General features: G+C 42.8%; 1 protein-coding gene across 1 annotated transcript in view; it reads left to right on the top strand.

The window, feature by feature from the left end:
• Window positions 1-20,581, top strand: part of CDH18 (cadherin 18) — a 2,258,828-nt gene that overhangs the window by 1,758,302 nt on the left and 479,945 nt on the right. The gene's annotated exons all lie outside the window — the stretch shown is intronic.

Below are 20,581 nucleotides of genomic sequence, written 5' to 3'. Positions count from 1 at the left end.
GACCCACATTTTCTTAATTTCTGTAATTTTTTACAATGCGTCACAAACACACATGCAAGGTTCATCGCTACCTATGAGCGATAAATGTACCCCCCAAAAGAAGAATCCACCCAGTGTTAAGGCAAGTAGCAGTGGATCAAAGCAAACCCCCACTTCGCAACAATAGGCCTTTAATGAGTGTTTCAGCGTTTGGTGATGTTTATTGCACCTAAAAAATAAAGATATTCCGTGGATCTTTATTTATCTGATGCGAAAATGATGCAGAACAACATACAGATGCGGCGTTTTCCGCACAAAACCCAAAGCGCAGTATTAACCAATTTTTTCTCACCTCTTAAATTTCGGAAAGCTGGGCCTGCCAAATATTTCAGGGGAAAGATCCATAAAGCGTATTATAACCACAAAGCTAATAACTCGAACTACATCCTGCGCAAACAAGGAATTTGCATGGGTGTCTGAACTTCCAGAGGCTCATTCATCGGGGCAACAGTACAGGACCTTTGAAGGTCCAACATATTTGCTTGTCTCCAGTCCCCGTCTTTCCAGGTTGACTTGGATGGCATTTACCAATGCAAACATACTGTACCTAAAATGGTAAAAGGATTTTTTCATTTTTGTGGATGGCATTTTTGTTTTGTGGATGGCACTCGCTAGTTATGTACAAAGTCTTTGCTATAAAATTGTCAAAAGGCTTTCTCACTTTTTAGCTTGGTGTGTATGGCACTGTGCTAACCTAATGCTTGGAAATCTGCCAGGAAAACAGCCATTTGTTGTATAGAGAAATATATAAAATTCTTAGTTTTGCAGGTCGCAATAGGAAAATAAATGAGGTTTATTGCTTTATCCCTACTTTATTTGGAGTGTAATATCACACTGGGTATAAATCGCACACTTTGATGTCTGTATTTCTCCTGTAAGTATCACTTCACCAAAACAAATATCCGCTTAAAGCAGAGGTCTTCAAACTTTTTGATGCCGAGACCCCCTTGTAAAACCTTTTTAGGCGTAAGGACCCCCTTACGACAAAAGATTCTAGAAACTGGTACTCCTCATCATCAACAACTATCGACAACCATAAATGCGCCTGTTAGACCTCATCACATCCATCCATCCATCATTCATCCACCCACACTTTCACACATCCATCCATCCTTCATCCATCCACCCTTTCATCCTTCCATCCATACGTCCATCCTTTACCTATCCACCCATCTATTCATCCACCCACCTTTTCACACATCCATCCATCATGCATCCATGCAACCTTTTACCCATCCATCCATACATCCATCCTTCATCCATCCACCCTTTCATCCTTCCATCCATACATCCATCCACCATTTCACCTATCCATCCTTCATCCATCCACCCTTTCATTATTCCATCCATACATCCATCCACCCTTTCATCCATACATCCATCCTTCATCCACCCACCCATTCATCCATCCATCCACCCATCATTCATCCCCCCACCTTTTCACACATCCATCCATGCATCCATCATTCATCCATGCAACCTTTTATCCACCCATACATCCATCCTTCATCCATCTACCTTTTTGTCCTTCCATCCATACATACATCCTTCATCCATCCACCCTTTCATCCATCCATCCTTCATCCATCCACCTACCCTTTCATCCATCCATCCATCCATCCATCCACCCATCATTCATCCCCCACCTTTTCACACATCCATCCATACATCCATCCTTCATCCAGCCACCCTTTCATCCATCCATTCACCCATCATTCATCAACCCACCTTTTCACACATCCATCATTCATCCATGCAACCTTTTTATCCATCCATACATCCATCCTTCATCCATCTACCTTTTTGTCCTTCCATACATACATCCTTCATCCATCCACCCTTTCATCCATCCATCCTTCATCCATCCACCTACCCTTTCATCCATCCATCCATCCATCCACCCATCATTCATCCCCCACCTTTTCACACATCCATCCATACATCCATCCTTCATCCAGCCACCCTTTCATCCATCCATTCACCCATCATTCATCAACCCACCTTTTCACACATCCATCATTCATCCATGCAACCTTTTTATCCATCCATACATCCATCCTTCATCCATCTACCTTTTTGTCCTTCCATCCATACATACATCCTTCATCCATCCACCCTTTCATCCATCCATCCTTCATCCATCCACCTTTTCATCCATCCATCCATCATTCATCCATGCAACCTTGTATCCATTCATACATCCATCCTTCATCCATCTACCCTTTTGTCCATCCATCCATACATACATCCTTCATCCATCCACCCTTTCATCCATCCATCCACCCACCTTTTCACACATCCACCCATCCTTCATCCAGCCATCCACCCTTTCATCTCTACATCCATCCACTCATCATTCATCCACCCACGTTTTCACACATCCATCTATTCATCCCTACATCCACCCATCCATCCTTCATCCTTCCTTCCATCCATCCATCCATCCACCCACCCTTCATCCTTCCATCCACACATACATTCATCCTTCATCCACCCACCTTTTCTGTGCCTCTCTCATGGGGGTGGGGTCAGTATCTCTCTGTGTCTTCTTCCTTCTTCTTCCTCTCTCTTGGGAGGGCATCTCTGTGCTTCCCTGCTTGGGGGGTGGGGGGCAGACAGGCTGTATAAACACCTCACTGTGAAGAACAGTCTCAGGCACATTTCTCCTGCACAGGCGCCAGGTATGAGAGCTCGTGGGACTTGAACCAATGACTGTAATGTCCTTCTGCTGTTTACTATGTGTGTTTGCAAAGCTCTCTGATACCTACGGGTTAAGCTAGCGCTATATAAAACGTTAAAAATAAAAATAAACCCCACAGCTAAGTCCATTGATTGAACTCAAAGGGCTACAGCCTCCTCCCCCAGACACCCCCCCCCCCACTCCCCAGCACGTGTAAGTGAGCCCGGCTGAAACAGCTTCGGGACACACAGAAAGGCACACCCAAGTACTTCACAGGTCTTCAGAAGACCTTTACTTGTTAATGAGGCGTGAATTAGGCCTCTGCCATGATCACCCGGCCTCAATCAGCCTGACGCCAGGAACTGCTGCACGCTCCAACAGAATCTGCGACCCCCTTCCCAGGACTCCACGACCCCCCTGGGGGTCGCGCCCCACAGATTGAAGACCTCTGGCTTAAAGTGATGACCATAGTAATATGTACACACCTATGTAAACACATTTTCTTGAATGGGGAGTCAGTGGAAGATTTTTAGTTGTGCAAGATTGGCTAACATTTTGATTAACCTCAAGACAACTTTTCGACTGTTAGGCTATTGAGTAGAAGTGAAATTAACAATATCGAAGGAAAGGGTTTGCTAGTGTGTCAAGCCTTTACCACACAGCTTTTACCACTCAATCCCTTTAACATGCATGCCTTTACTTCGTAGAAGCCTTTACCAGACATGACTTTACTAGACATGGCAATATTTTTTTTTTAAAGTATACATGTATATATATATATATATATATATATATATATATATATATATATATATATATATATATATATATATATATATATATACATATACATACATACCTATACATATATATATATTCATACTCTGACTGTTGGATTTGTTCTACAGCAATATACGTCGGTAGTGAGTTACTCAATCGGTGGTATTCTATGAAATGTCTAGCTACTGGATAATGGGGGTCTTTATTGCTGATGACTCTCATATGTTCTAATACTCTCTTCTTGGCCGCTAGTGTTGTGCTCCCCAAATATCGTAGTTTGCACGGACACTCAAGTATGTAGATCACAAAAGTGGAGCCACATGTGAGAAATTGACTGATAGTTTTTTCCCTCAGTAGGGGTGTGGTAAGATTTCCACATGGTGTTGTTACAGCATGCCTTGCAGTGCGCTCATGGGAATAATCCCTGTAGGCCATAATGGGTGTTAAGGCGTTTGTTGGTTATATGCCCCTTCACTAACATGTCTTTTAGGTTCTTACCCTTTCTGAATGTGTGTTCCGGTAGTTTCGAACCGATGGTAGAGTCACTATATGAGATATTCCAATGCTGGTTAAGAATTTTTGTAAATACTCTTGGATTCATTGTTCTACATGAGAATCACCACAGTAGTGGTTTCTTTAGCTGATACAGGTTTTTCTTGTTTGTTCTCTGTTGATCTTGCTGACCTTCTCCTTAGCTCTTTCCACGACCCATCTAGCATAACCCCTTTCCCTGAACCTACTGATCATATTTTCCTGTTCAACAAGGAAGTCCTCCTGATTGCCACAGTTCTTTCTTGCCCTCAGCAGTTCCCCGAAAGGGATACTCCATTTCAGAGTCTCCGGGTGACTGCAGAGATACTAGAGATGACTGTTGCATGCTGTCATTCTGCATTGTAATTTAGTGCACAGTTGGTTATTTTTAACTTCTAACTCAACATCCAAGAATTCAATGGATTCCCTGCTCACGGTGTATGTACGTTTCAGACTGAACTCATTGTCATTCAGTTTGTTGATAGTTCTTATAGCACTGTCTTTGCTTCCTTTCCATACGATGAACACGTCATCTATGTATCTGAACCACTTCACTGTCTTGCCCCCAGTGTTCTTTGATTCTAAGTGCCTTTGCACTTCCTCTTCCTATACTCCTAAGAACAGGTTAGCAAAACTGGGGGAAAAGCATTTCAAGTAGCATTTCCGTATGTTCAAGATAACACATTTTTCTATTTTTAAGGAAATGATGGCAACATTGTATACTCAAAGTATGGTTGATGATTGAATATAGGGAGTTTACATCCATCGTCACTAAGAGGAAATCTTCCTCCCAGACAATGTTCTTTATTTTCCCCAGAAAGTCTTTTGAGTCTTTGGTATATGGAGGTAAATACATGACGTACTCACAGAGAAAATGATCTTCATATTTGGATATATGTTCAGAGAAACACCCTATTGCCAAGACAATAGGTCTCCCTGGTGGCATTTTGGGATTTTTGTGAACTTTGGGCAGGAGTTAAAAAATAGTTTTTTTCGGATAATCACATTTTTAATTGCAGTATTTTTCCCATTGGAGAATCCCAATGTCTTTCCATGTAATCAGCATGATCTATATTTTATCTATGCTCTCATTGTACTCCTGCATATTTGTTTCAACATAGAATCTAGTGTCACATAGTTGTCTCTGTGCTTCCTCTATGTACATTCTTCTGTCCCAAAGTACAATGTTACCTCCCTTGTCTGCAGGACATATGACCAGGTTTTCATCTTCATATAGGGATTAGATAATTCCCCATTGTGTTTTAGAGAAATTCTGGGATGTGTTCATTCTCTTTTTCTTTTTATGAAATTGCATAAGATCCCTCATCACGGTATTGTGGAATGCTTCAATGTTGTTGTGATGACCTCCCAGCTATCCTCAATAGCACCTAAGTCTGTTTATATGTATAGGTATTGCTTCCGACAGGCACAGGCTGCCAGAATGCTCTGCAACCAATCCTGAATCTGCTCTTACACGAGATTAGCTTCAGGATTGGCCTGAGCAACCTTGATTGGCGCTCCAGGACAGACTGGGAGTCTAACAACACAAGTGTCGTTTTTTTCCCTTTCCTGCCTTTTTGGGGGAGTGATGCTCCCTGCTGTGGGTGTGTGTGTGTGTGTGTGTATATATATATATATATATTACCTACTGGCCGTCGCCAGTATGTAGTTATAGTTAGAACCTATTTTCCACAGGAAATCAACAACATTCTATTCCCAATATCTTTGGCGCCGATTGACGAATCTTCGCGCAATTATCAAAACTCATGGGGCGCTCTGGTCCATTCCTATCCTGAAAGTTTCACGGTGATTCGTCAAGCGGGGGCCGCGAAAAAAGGGTGGTCCCAAAACATGTTTTCCCAATGCAATTTTCCATTGGAAACTTTAGCCGCAGCTACAACCCGAACTGCTGAACGGAATTACACCAAATTTAGCAAAAAGGTAGCCCTTGGTTCAGAATCATGCCTTTTTGTAACATTGTGTAAATCCCTTCAGTAGTTGCTGAGAAAATCAAAAGTAAAATCACATATATATCTATGGCAGCGCAGGATCCGCGCACCCTTCCGATGACAAGCTGTATGCTAAATGGCTGTCAACACTCCAAACCAGGAAGTGTTGGCAGCCATCTTGTGCCTCAGAAAACCAAGGCAAAAGAAAACAGTAAAACAAATGCGCAAAACGAAAAAAGGGGGCAGGGTAGAAATACCCTGACCCCCTAGGCCTGCTTAGGGGGTTCCACAAGGACCACCAAGGCACACATTTTTTATTTTTTATTTTTTTAAATCGGTAAAATTTGCGCAGGGTGCACGGTTCCTGCCGATAAAAAAAAAAAATTAAGCGTGAGCTCTCGCGCTTTGTTACCAATCAGCCCCCGGGTGTGCCGAATCCTGGGGGCAATGTAAGAAATGGTTGGGGGGGCCAAAGGAGCCCGCCGGCCCCGGGAACTGCCACCCCCCAGGGGCTTTACAAAAAAACTGTGCTGGAGGCTCATAGCCCCCCCAGCCCCGGAGACCGCCACCCCCGGGGCTTTGAGAATAACTGGGTGGGGGGGCTCAAAGGCCCCCCCCCCAAGCCCTGGGGATGGGGACTACCACCCCCGGGGCTTTATCACAATATATGCGGGGGGCTCACTCATGTGGAAAAGCAATGGCGGCTCCCGCAGGACATGGGGAGCCGGCGGGACCGTGGGTGAATGGGGCCACCCCCACGGTCCCCAACAGTGAGGGTCAGCCCCGGGGGATGGGGTCCCCAGGGCTATTAGTGGCCCGGGAGGGGGGACGGTTGTGTTTGCACAGTGGTGAAGGAAGGGGGCAGGGCCTGAGGTTACATGTGTGCAAACACGCCCTGTGGCGTGTTTTAAGTTGGGGAATTATTTCCTCTTCAATCCTGAAGTCCTCTGGAGGCCAACTAGCCCACCAGATACCTTCAATAAGCACCATAGAGCTGCGTTGCAGAGTGTTGTAAAAAGGGGCATGGCCTCTGAACATCTCTCCGCAACGCAGCTTTCTGGCGCATACGGGAGGTACCTGGTGGGCTAGTTGGCCCCCAGGGACCCTCAGGATTGAAGATGAATTAATTTACCAACTTGAAACGCGCCGCAGGGCGTGTTTGCACATATGACAACTCACCCCACCCTTCACCACTGTGCAAACGCGCCCCATGGCACGTTTTAAGTTGGGGGATTAACTCCACTTGGATTGTGAGGGTCCCTGGGGGCCAACTAGCCCACCAGGTACCTCTAGTAAGTGCCACTGAGCTGTGTTGCAGAGTGTTGTAAAAAAGGGCATGGCCTCTGAACGTCTCTCTGCAACGCAGCTTTCTGGCGCACACTGGAGGTACCTGGTGGGCTAGTTGGTCCGCAGGGACACTCAGGATTGAGGAGGAATTAATTCTCCGACTTATAACGAGGCAAAGTGCGATTTTGCAAACATCTCACCTATGGCCATGCCCCCTTCCTTCACCATTGTGCACACGCGCCCTATGGCGAGTTGTAAGCTGGGGAATTAATTCTCCTTCAATACTGAGGGTCCCTGAGGGCCAACAATCCAACAGGTATCTTCAGTATGCGCCAGTGAGCTGCGTTGCAGACAGGTGTTCAGAGGCCACACCCCTTTTCCCACCGCTCTGCAACGCAGCTCTGTGGCACTTACTGGAGGTACCTAGTGGGCTAGTTTGAGCCTAGGGACCCTTAGGATTCAAGGGGACTTAATCTCTCAACTTAGAATGGCCACAGTGGGCGTTTATACAGTGGTGAATGGAGGAGACGGGGCCTGAGGTGACGTGTGCAAACACGCCCTGTGGCACATTTTAAGTTGGGGAAATAATTTCCCTTCAATCCAGAGGGACCCTGTGGCGCTTACTGGAGGAACCTAGTGGGCTAGTTGGACCCCAGGGACCATCAGGATTCAAGGGGACTTAATCCCCCAACTTAAAACGTGCCACAGGGCGTGTTTGCACACATGTCACCTCAGGCCCCCCTCCCTTTACCAGTGTGCAAACGTGCCCCCTGGCACGTTTTAAGAGGTAGTTTTAATCCCCCTGCCCTATTAAATTCTAGGGACTTACAGAGGAGGTCGTGCTAATCCCAGGGGTAGCCCAACACATAGTGTTTCCTAGTGTATGTAGGTGTTTTAACTGTATTCTACGTGTCTTTTAGCTTAGCACTGGCTCTAGGACTGGTTAGTCAGAGTCAGTTACCAACAGTACCCATCTGAAAAAGTTGAGGGTACAGGATGATTTTGCAACAAGGCCTCTTTCTGCTCCTCTGTTTGATCTTTCTGCTCGTCTTCCTTCTTCCTGCATTTTTCTTCGTCTTTGAGGACTTCGATTGCTTCTTTCTGCATTTCTTTTGCTTCTTTCTGTGTATTTTTTCTTCTTTCTTCACATGTTGTACCTCTGTAGGTATTGGTAGAAACTAGCATTTAAAAAACCTTTGAAATTCACTGAAAAAACTATAGGTTTCAGTCACTTTATAGTTAGGAATTAGCATTTAAAAACCTTAGAAATTCACTGAAAAAACCATAGGTTTCAGGGGTGTTATAGTTAGCTGGACATTTCACTCGTATAAAACCATTGAAATTCCCCTGGTATAGTTAGTTCAGCTACTTATAACTTGCACGCCCGCAATGCACTGCTGATGATGTCATATATTACATCACTCATGACATGGTCAGTGACATCACTCATGATATCACTGATGGCATCTCAAATGACTTCACGGATGACATCACTGATGACATCATCCGTAAGATAGAGTGGCAGACCTCCTCTCACCCTTATAGAACCTTTGATACACACACTCAAAAATAGAAACTAACATGTTCAAAACAATGGACATACCAATACCATTTACAACACACCTATTCAGTAATTCCAAGATCTACATACACATCCACTCAATCACCAACAGTCCTATACAGTCCCTCATACATGTACTCAATCATCATATGTACCCATACACCTATACATCCTGATACACACCGCCAATTATCCAGAGTTACTCACACAGGTAGTCACTCATGCTAATAAACAATCAAACATCTATTTACTTGCATATACAGTTATACACACACCACCACACTTACTTCTACAGAAACGTACACATACTTACTCTTTAAAACACTCACTTATAGACGCACATACTTATTCTTACAGGAACTTTTCCAATCTCACATATATTCACTTATGTACACCAATACTCACATATACTAGTTTAAAATGTATGTATTTACTTATAAAGACACTATTGAGATTGTCATTCACTCACTAACACACCAATACACACACTCATCCACCCATACAGTCCAGCACACATACTGTCTTTAACACATACAAACACTGACACACTCATTCATGCATCTATGCACTAAGTAATACCCTCCACTGAACCATACAGATATTCAGACACTCATAGTGATTCTCGAAAAACCAAGTACTAACCCTTATAGACACTCATGTAGCTACTCACTAACCCATGCAGTCACTTATACACAAAGTGAGAGACTGATAGAGATATTTACATATTAAACATTACTCACTAACCCTTGTATTCACTAAGATATACTTAATCAGTCCATTATACAATCAATTTTTCAATACAAAACATCAATTTAGACACTTATATACCCATTTATTCTTCCATCAACCTTTAGATGTGCATATATAAAACATATTTAATTTTCAGAAAAACACACATTCACTGGATGCTGTCATCAGTGATGTCATGAGTGATGTATTATGTGACATCATCAGCAGTGCATTGCGGGCGCGCAAGTTATAGTTAGCTGAACTAACTATAACGGGGGAATTTCAATGGTTTTGTACAAGGGAAATAGGGAAATGCCCAGCTAACTATAACACCCCTGAAACCTATGGTTTTTTTCAGTGAATTTCTAAGGTTTTTTTAATGCTAATCCCTAACTATAATGTGTCTGAAACCTATGTTTTTTCAGTGAATATATATATATATATATATATATATATATATATATACACTCGACTCACCAGAGTCACACTCAAGTCCCCTGCCACTTTGTTACAGGGTTCGAGGTGTGAATCAGATTATGATCCAATGGTAAGGTCTGTGCCGCTTCGAGGCAAACACACCACAAACTCCAGCTGCTTTGGAAACAATTTATTTTTACAAACACCAAACCCAACGTGTTTCAGAGACTGCCGTCTCCTTCCTCACAATTTAGTGGGTGGACACAAAAAGCATGTACTTTATTGCATATGTGACAACAAGTAAACGTTAAGGTAGGAGTCCCAATTCCATTACATGGTTTGATTCACATGAGTCGCATTTTAGCAAGGGTAAATCTTCTATATTATATGGATTTATTACATTCGATGCATTTTCGTTGCACAAGTATATATGATCATGACACATTGCACTGTTTTATGTTAGGTGACTGGCTTCATAGGAACTGATAATGAAATAAATTGTATGCCCCCTACATCCACTCTCATTTAATAACTGTAAATTAGGGGGGCTGCTATACTACTAAACTCAAATTGCATTGACTTAAAAGATGAGAGGTGCTAATTTACATTTGAAAAACCCATTGTGAGGCTGTCCATTATTATAAATCAAAGTTAAAATTACATTAGGAAAGAGTAAATGTAGTGTACCTTCCTTATGACCCTTAAGTTATATCCCATCATACTTGGTGTGCCCAGTGTGTTTATAAACAGTTGTATATTTCTAGTGCTGGCAAAGCATTATCTTAAACATTTTGTGTTTCCAGAGTTTTGCTAAACATGGCTTAAATCCCTTACATTTTAAGTTCAGTTGCCGGTGCACAAGAAAATCCACCTCTCCCTTGCAAGTGCTTGGGAACACATTTGTGTTGAAGATATTTAGTAGCTCCTTTGCTCTCCTTATTGGTGCAGGAGTCCTGCTACACCCACAAAACATAGAAGAATAGTAAGTTAGTGTCACTAACCCTCAAACTTTAATACAGCTAGACTTGAGGGAGAATGTACAATTTCTGTACTATAGTAGATCATGCAATATCGGAAATCCCAGGAGTTGCATGCTTATATCAGCCCATGAGAAATGCCAATTCCTGATCATGTTTAAAGCCTATACAGTATGGAGTTTGGAGACAAATGTTATGTCTAGATTCGAGCCTCCTAAGGGCTAAGGTAAAGGCCACCCAATCATCTGTATATGACATAGAATTTCAACACACGGCCATTGCTGGAGTGTTCTATTGAGAAATGTTTGGCCACAGGGAATTGTTTAATGATATTGGTTACGGTGCTGATGTTCTCCAGTATTCTCACCTTAGCATTGTCTATAGTGCTGCCTATGTAAATGTATACCACACAAAAGAGGACCAGAGGAAATTTAAAGACTGGCAGGGCCCGATTCCCCACTCATATAACTAGATAACACAATAGTGGGCCCCTAGGTCTGTTAAGTTATTGGAGTACTGGAGTATACCACTCTTAGGACGATTCCCCTCACACACTCTTAGATGGCATGCTTTATCAAAGGGGATCTCCCCACACTATGAGCCTAGTCATAGTTGAGAGGGAGGATCTCAGGGATATTATATGAGAGATGATCAGGTATCCTAAACCACTTGATGAACAATGTGTGGTGAAAGGTAAGTGAAAAGAGATTGAAGGGGGCTTAAAGCGAACTCTATGACTGGCTAAGCAGGTTAATATGGCATTCATAGGTTAGAATAAAAAAAGGTGAAACTGAGACAGAGGGTGATTCAATCTGTCAAAGACATAGGGTCGATATGTTTCAGCCTGACACTACCCGTAGAGACGTAGCTTAGTGGCTTTCATCAGGACTAGGTTGTGTGAAAAAAGTGATGTGAAATATATATTTATATAGTACCAGTAAATAGAGTGGGAGATCACTCAATCTTTGATAGTACTGGTCAGCATACTCCCTATGAAGAGAAACAAAATGTGTATTATCAGAATCATAAGTACATACTCACAACATATACATGGATCAAATTGAGGTTCATAGTATGATCCTAATAAACAACAAAAAGCAAAAAGACACCTGAAACCTCAGCATGTTTTACTCAAAGCGGCATCCAATACCTATGTAAAAAAAATATAGATGGTGATAAAATATGACTGTTGAGCATAGTCATAAAAACACACAAAGTATGCAGTTGACTAAGAAAGTGTAATGATTTGTAGAAAAAGATCTGTTACTATGCACTGTGAGTGATGAAATTGTCTTAAAGATTTGGAATACACCCAGTTACTAGAAAGTTACTGAGTAAAGACAGCTCATAATGGGCATGCATGCATTATGACCCATATTAGCTCAGAATGCAAAAGTGTGCAACAACACATAAACTGGCAGCCGTCGGCAGATAAAATGCCCGAAGGTTGCACAAGGTTGAGCGTAGGAAGGCATTCAAAAAGGAGGCAAAAGGAAAGCCCAGACATTTTTATTGTAATATCAGATGACAAAATGACAGAGACAGGGTCCTCCCGAGAGGAAAGGAAAGACATACATGGGCTGACATTGCCGTCTACAACAAAACCAAGTGTTGTGAAAGTGATGTTGCAGCAGCGACAATTGTGGAAAAAATTATAATATATGCCGCATATCGCCCCAACTGGTAAAAGCATAGACATACCTTATGCGAGGAACTAGCTGCCGAAAAAATGACCAGGAGCAGGTACTCACGTCAAGCAAACTACCACCTATATATTTCCTATTTTGGCGTGCGGACCACCGCCTGACTGATGTTGCGGAAAGCATTGCATCATTGAGGGTGGGCTCTTTTCTTGTCGCGGAGGCATGGAATTTATCGTCAAGAGACTCCTGACAGTTGTAGTGAGAACTACAATAGTTCAGAGCTGTCAGTCCAAATGTATACTGGCAAAATGAAAATAGGGGCGGGGTCTACTTCAATAGGATGTATCACAGTTATAGTACAGACTGTGAAAGCCTGTAGAAGGCAAGGGTCAATGACGGGCTCCAATGGCCGCACCTCTTGTGTGTTCCCGTTATAAATAATTGGTAATGTAGTCACAATTGGTGTGCACAGACTGCTCCTGCACCTGCCGTTGGGAGATGCAAATTGCCAAGCTGATATACAAGAATTGAGAACAAGTGGAGGGGTGCACTACCCTGGTCATCTGTTTCAGTAACAACAAGTAGTCATTTTCCTTTTGTGAAAAAACGTTCGTTATTGGGATATTCCACACTAGAAGCTTCGAGAGTCTTCCGCCTGGTGCCACAGGAATCTTACTAGGACTGGCCAGCTTCCGAGCAAGCATTCCATGGCAGGAAGGCGTTCGCACATCTCCTCTACACTCTTGCATGTTCCAGCCTTTATCTTGATGAACCTCATGAAAGCCTTCCAGGGTACATTAAACAATCCCTCAACAAAACAGTCCTTGAACGTAATTAACCCAAACACCTTGCAAGCATGGCCGTGCACGCAGATAAGGCTCAAGCCAGGCAAAGTCAGCATTCAGGATGACATGTCAACGCCAATAGTAAGAAATTAATAATTCTACCAATATCCTTAGACATTGTAAGAGCAGTAGAGCCATAAAGGATAAATGATCTGGAAGTTGGTCATTATAAACTCCACAGCTCCATAATGGTTTTACTGAAAACGGGGAAGTTTGGTAGCAAATTTCTCAGCATATTAAACCCACACTGATGCCAGTGTGGGATTTAAGGTAAAAGGCACTCAGAGGGTATCTTAGAGGTGCCCCCTGAAAAATGACCTGCCCTGGTGTGGTTTCTGAATGCGTACCCGCTAAATGCCACCAACAGACAAGTTTCTGTACCCCTTTAGTAGAGATTCTCTGGTCTCTGGGTCCAGAAACAAAGCCCATTCTGGGCAGAGCTCTCATGCCTGTGCCCCAAGGATGAGCCGGGTCCACAAAGGGCGAGTTTCAAAGGCCTACCACCTTTGTAAGCTGTCCCTGCCTTTTGCTGCCTCCAGCAACTTGCTGCCACCAGTTTTGACCACCACTTTCAGCGGGAGAATTGGCATTAAAACCACCAAGCTAGGAGGAGAGGGGTGCCACCTTTGCCAACCCCACTCCTCAGATGGTGGAGGCAAGGTGAAGCACATATCTCAGTCCCCTCCATCTTGAAGATGAGGGGACCCAGTCAATCAGTAAGAGGCTTATGTCCCCCTCCCACTGGTGGGTGTCATAAAAGGGTTTGCACTCTTATCAAGGAAGTGATAAAAACTGGGATGATTTTACCCTGGATAGATAGCGGCGCTCTCAGATTTAGGTAATATTGTGTTGTGAATGGTTATTTAGTTATTGGGTGCTTAGGGAGGGGGCAATCATCCAACTTCCCCTAAATCGGATCAGCAGATCCCTAACGTATATGCAGATCCCTATCACACCAAAATATATATTATTACAAGTACAAAACTTTAAGATTCAAAATGACCACAATAATTTGACAAGATGCTATAATGTTAGTATCTCGCTTTGAATCCAGACAACACATGTTTCGTCGTTTGGGACAACACCCACGACTTCCTCAGGGCTGGGAAAAGAATACAGAAAACATAATGTAATCCCACAATTTCTCGGGCATTAACTCTGTAATACAACAGTAGCATATTTCATGCTTAAGCATTCCAATGAGGTGATATTCAGTCACGATCCCCACCACCACGTAGACTTAGCAAATGGGGAAGTGTGAGAGACAGGAATAAGCAAGAACTGAAAGAATCTAAGTCCCAATTGAGCTACTATACACTGTACTATCTTTATGACCATGTTAACTATATGATTTGCATTGCATGTACCAACAGACCGTTTGATCATAATGTCGGATATAACTCAAGACGGATATTTTATAAATAATGAACGTCATGTGATGGTTTTCTAGTGCGTCATGACAATCAAAAATACTATTATAGACGTACCTCCAATGTCTCACTATTTTCTAATCGTTCATTTTTACTTTTCGCTACATGTTCTTTACCTTTTAGTCGCAATATACTATGTCCTATCAATAATGGCACACTGAAACACCCATTCCTCTCCCCTCATTCACGTCTTTAAAATATGCATGCCCATTAATAATGAGCTGTAACAATTGAATATGGACTGGATATCATTTCACTTGTGTAAGTAGTGTTAGTATGCGTTTATACTAACAAATGCATCATGGTTCTAGGGAGGGCGACCTCTCAGGCGCAGCTCATACAATGTCCCGGGGTGTGCATTTGTGGGACATTTGTGTTTGCTATTAGAGGGATGCGGCATGGCTTACACCCTGTGATAGCAAATCCTTGTTTGACTACTTGAAGCGAGAGGAAGAAAACCTTGTATCGCTTTAATAGAGGGGATGCAGATGAAAAAAATAGAGAGAAAAAAACAAACAAAAAAAAGCGGGGTCTCACCCTTTCATTTAAATGAGGCCCCTGGTGGGTAATATTCTGTGGCCAATCCAATTATTACATTGCGGGGTCTCTGTAGGACTGGGGATCTTAATGTCACATGTAAATTAGGCGCGGAAGGGCACAGAGACGTTTCGCAGCCTAGGGGACCGCCACCTTCCCGGGTATTGTTTACTAATTGTTCGGGGGGTTCAAGGCCAACTGAAGTCCGGGGATCGCCACACTCTGGGGCTTTACTTAAATATACAGGGTGGGCCTCGGCAGTCCCTGAAGCCTCTGTGGTCCTAGTCAGTGCCTTATTGGTTCTGTAATCACACGGTCAGTACTCATGGTGTTATAAAGTCATACACTCATAGAACTCTTGCAGTTGTAGAATTACCTAGGCTTCATTTGTGTAATAGTCAGTTAGATTATGTTTGGTAGGTGCACTGTAATATTACAAAGGTTTGCCCTCATAATCTCCTATAAACAGATCATTTTCACAATAAACTATAGACAAGTGCTGTCAGAAAAAAAAGACCTATACACTCAGTTATTTATTTGAAAAAAAAGTAACCTTTATTAAAACACAATAAAATAGAAACATAAGTTTAATAGAACAAACAGTATAATATAAAAAACGTGGGTTGGACTCTCCAGTGAAAGCAGCGTACAAAACCTGCAAGACAAAAATGAAACGTAAGTATGTGTGCTATGTGGAAGAGGTACTGAAAGGTAGTCCGAATGAAAGGACGATAGTGAGAATGGGAGGGAGGGGGAGAGTGGGTAGAAGGGAGAAGGGGAGGGAGAGTCAAAAGAAGAGAGGGAGGAGGAGACAGGGTGTTGGCCTACTGCACCCAGCCTTTAGTGTTTACCCTCCTGGAACCAGTTTGTCTAGGACGCTGGGGTCCGCGAGAAAGAGTGTGGCCCAGCAAGTCCTTAAAATAAAACATATGAGGCCAGAGATTAGGGGCCATATTATCAAGGAACGGCGATAACATTAGCGCCGCTTTAGCGGCAGGAAACTGCCACTAAAGCCGCGATAAGGGGCTTGATAATATGCCCTTGTGAATTCCCATAGAAGCCCAGGTTCTGGTGTGAACCTGGGCTTCCATGGTAGCCCATTATCGCCGCTTTAGCTGCAGTTTCCTGCCACTAAAGCGGCGATAATGTTATCGCCATTCTTTGATAATATAGTCCTACATTATTAGCTACTGGAAAATCGCTTGCATGCACCTGTGCACCCAAGGTGCTGCACCACAGCCCTTTCCCCCGCACTGTGCTCAATTGTAGGTCCTGCACACCGTGGTTTCACCGTTCACCTGCCATCACCGGTGTGTCCCACGACATGTTGGTGCAAGCTCCGAGTCTGGGGTAAGTTTTTTTACGGTAGGAGAGCAGGTCTCAGGTCGGGGACGGTGTCTTGATACCACGATGGAAAACGTCAGAATGCCCAGGGCATCCTCGCGGGGTGTGCTCCCACTCTGCCAATCTTGAGCCAATCAATTCAGTGTCTGAAAAGGGAGAAATAATGTAATGGAAACATCTGGAGGTAAATGAAGGTTTATTTCAAGGTTGATAGAAAACAGGAGTTGAGTGCATCCTTTGTTTTTGAAGTACGATCTACCAACTGTTTTAGTGGTAATCTTGGTTCAAAGAGGAGTTGGAGTGCACGAGAATTCACAAGGTTTAATAATAATACGTTACACAAAGGTTCACATAGAAAGAACAGAGCGCATGGTAGAAGCCTAATGTGTGCGTGTGGAAGGCTGTGTGCATGTACACTTAGTATTGAGCTCACTACAGTGCCCTAATAGTCAACTCCACGTGTCTGTAGGGCAGCGCTGCCCACTGGCTCAGGCTTACAGTATGGTCCAGCAGGTCCCTAAAATGAGACAGAGATGTGACTGAATGAGGTCAGAGATCACATCATTACGCACGGCAACGTCGCTTGTTCGCACCTGCACAGCCAGGCTGATGCACCCCACCCCTCCCGCCGCACCACGCTCAATTGGAGGCCCTGTGCACCCAGGCCGCTCTGCTCACCTGCTGTTATTATGTGAGCAAACACTACGGGCAGCAGTGCTCACAATTCAGCTGGAGTGATGAGTTCAGGATGGTGTACACCTCATGGATCCCTTTCGAAGATGACAGGCGGTAGGGCTCACAATTTAGAGCCAGTGTTGATTGCCAGGATGGTGTACACCTCATGGATCCCTTTTTTTTATTGCGCATTGTGATATGCGAGGTGGATGGGGCCATATCAACTGAGGCAGTGTGGAAGAAGGGGGACATGTGGCGTCGTGGGTATCTTATTTATACGTACGCAAAGCGGGCTGGGCTTGCGTATGCTAGGCCAGCGTAGGGGTGTGAATAGTTATTCCCGGGACCTGGGCGTTTTTCAGTTCCTGCCTGGCCAGGAAGTGTACTTACGTGTGTTTCTTTTGTAGTTTTGGCCTCGCAGAGTGTGCAAGTTACATTAGTGTAGCATGTGTCGGGAGTGCGGCAACTATAGCTAATGAGATGGTGTTTGAAAAGATTAAATGGCGAACATCACATGTCATTGTCAAGGTTGTGGATATGCGCAGACACGCATATCAATGGTGTGCGGTATTATTGAAAGTGTTGCTATCGCAAAGCGTACACATGTGAATGTGCTCGGATGGAGGGGGTATCAGCAGTGAGCCCCACGTCATACACAGTGATAACACTCATTACAGTCAAGCAATGCTATGCCAAATGTGAATCTGAAAGTCTCACATATAACACACTACTATGTTGGTAAAGCCTGACAACAGAGCGTACAGCAAAAGAAATCTATACATTGCTGTTTACTGTTTGTCACATGTGATCTAGGATGTGCAGTCTGCCCATGGCTCCTGATACTTCTTAGAGCCACGAATACCCAGGCCGAAAGGGAGCATAATAATGTGCACACACACACACACCCAGGGCATCAACACACATTTGTTTTTTGATGGAACGTTTGAGATGCATGGCAATCACACGTGGAAGGATAATGTACAGACCATGAATATTGATCAAGATGATCGTTGCATGTTGTGTGTAGTATAAGATATGTGTATCCAGGAAAACACTTTTGAAAAAACTTTCTAAGCAGAAGAGGTGTCTCATCAAACGCTGTAGAGAGAATGAGTAAAATGGGTGTGGTCGTCCAACTGTTACAATGGGAAATGTTATGAAGCAATCAAATGCTTTTTTTTTAAGGTCACATGGCAATCGAGCACCGAGCGTGCAAGGAAGCCGCACCTGATGCGATTTTGACAAAGTATATTTATCATAATATAAGTTTATTACAGTTAGAATTATATAAATGTTTAAAATATTTTAGATTATCGCTTGCTCTCATATACTGTTTAAAGTTATTTAGATACTACTTTTGAGACAAAAAGAAAATCGAGGGAATGGCGTACCCGGCGCGACACTATACGTCTGTGACATAACACAGGGCCTGGCAGCGTGTACTCGTTGCATACGCAACACGCAGCAGGTGCGACCCCATACGTATATGACGTAACGCGTGGCTTGGTACTGCGTACTCATCAGATACCAAAGTAGCAGCTGGGGTGACTTCATGTATATATGATGTTACGCGGGACGCCATGCCACGAAGTCGTCGGATACGAAATGCGCATCATTTACGAGTTTAGCAATATGGCGGATAGGATTCGCGTGGTGAGTGCAGTTTTCCCCAAAAAAACACCAAAATATATACATAGTTTTGGGGGAAGTTATAAAACATTACATAATTTTTAAAGTAAAAAAAAAGAAGTATAATAGAGTTCCAAAATATAAAAAAAAATATTTGAAAAAATTATAGGTTTTAGAAACATTAAAATATGAAATGAACATTTAAAAATCCTTAGAAATTCACTGAAAAAGCCATAGGTTTCAGGCACGTTAGAGTTAGGAATTAGCATTTAAAAAACCTTAGAAATTCACTAAAAAAAACATAGGTTATAGGGACCTTATAGTTAGTTGAACATTTGACTCATATAAAACCAGAGAAATTCGCCTGTTATAGTTAGTTGAGCTAACTATAACTCGCGCGCCCGCAATGCACTGCTGATGATGTCACATATTACATCACTCATGACATGGTCAGTGACATCACTGATAACATCACTGATGGCCTGGTTAGCCCAGTCAGTAAACCAAGGCGAGCCAGTAGGCTTATGACTCTCCCAGTGGAGAGAGGTGGCTTTGCCATAACGGATTTTGCCTTATATTTTTATGTATGTTTTTGTTAAAAATGCGGGGTTTTATTGACTGGGGAAGACATTGTCAATGTAGCAGAGGCAACTTCGATTTTTGAGATTTTGTTAAGATCTGAAGCACGACAATGCCTATTTAAAGAAATTGATGGGAGTTACTTCAAGAGGACAAGATTTAAAGTTTTGGAAGGTGCTTTTAAAGTATGGAAACAAATTCGGAAACTTTGTCCATTGGAGAAAGTATCTTATTACACACCTATGAATGCTGAGAAGATTCTTCCTCCTATTTTCTGGGACAATGTAGCCCTTGTATGGAAGAATAAAGGTATTACAATATTAGGGGATCTGTATGGAAAAGGGGGGCTCCCTATGTCTTTTTAGGAATTAGGGAGATTGAATAACCTATTGAATCTTCAGTTTTTTAAGTTTCTTCAAATTAAGGATTATTTATCTCGTAAGAAAGTTTTGTTTGGGAGGCGGTAAGGCGGCAGGAAAAAATAGGGGTGCTGTATAAGTTAATATTATCGTATAGATCTGATGATTTAGGGAAACATAATGCTAAATGGTCTAAAATTTTAGGAGAGCAGAACATATCCATTCAAGACGCTATTGTTAGATCTTGGGCTGTGTTAATGTCTGCTAATTTGAAAGCGCAATTTTTTAAGACCGTGTTTGATTTGTATTATACCGCTGCTCGTATGTTTAAGTGGGGGGAGTTTATGATGTAAAATGTTTCCGCTGCCAGGTAGACAATGCTGATAGTCTACATGTTTTTTTTTTGTTGCTGTAAATTGTCCAGATTTATAATGGATATAGGGAAATTTACGTCCATAATCACGGATAACACGATGAGGATTACTCCCGCCATAATGTTATTTGGGATGGGGTCGGAAAATGATAAAGGTACTCCATTGTATAAATATCGCTATCTGATTTTTGTTGCAATGCCAGTTGCTCGGCTGTGC

Source organism: Lissotriton helveticus, chromosome 4_1 (assembly GCF_964261635.1).
Source record: "Lissotriton helveticus chromosome 4_1, aLisHel1.1, whole genome shotgun sequence".
Classification (NCBI taxonomy): domain Eukaryota; kingdom Metazoa; phylum Chordata; class Amphibia; order Caudata; family Salamandridae; genus Lissotriton; species Lissotriton helveticus.
This window is presented reverse-complemented; position numbering and strand designations above follow the sequence as displayed.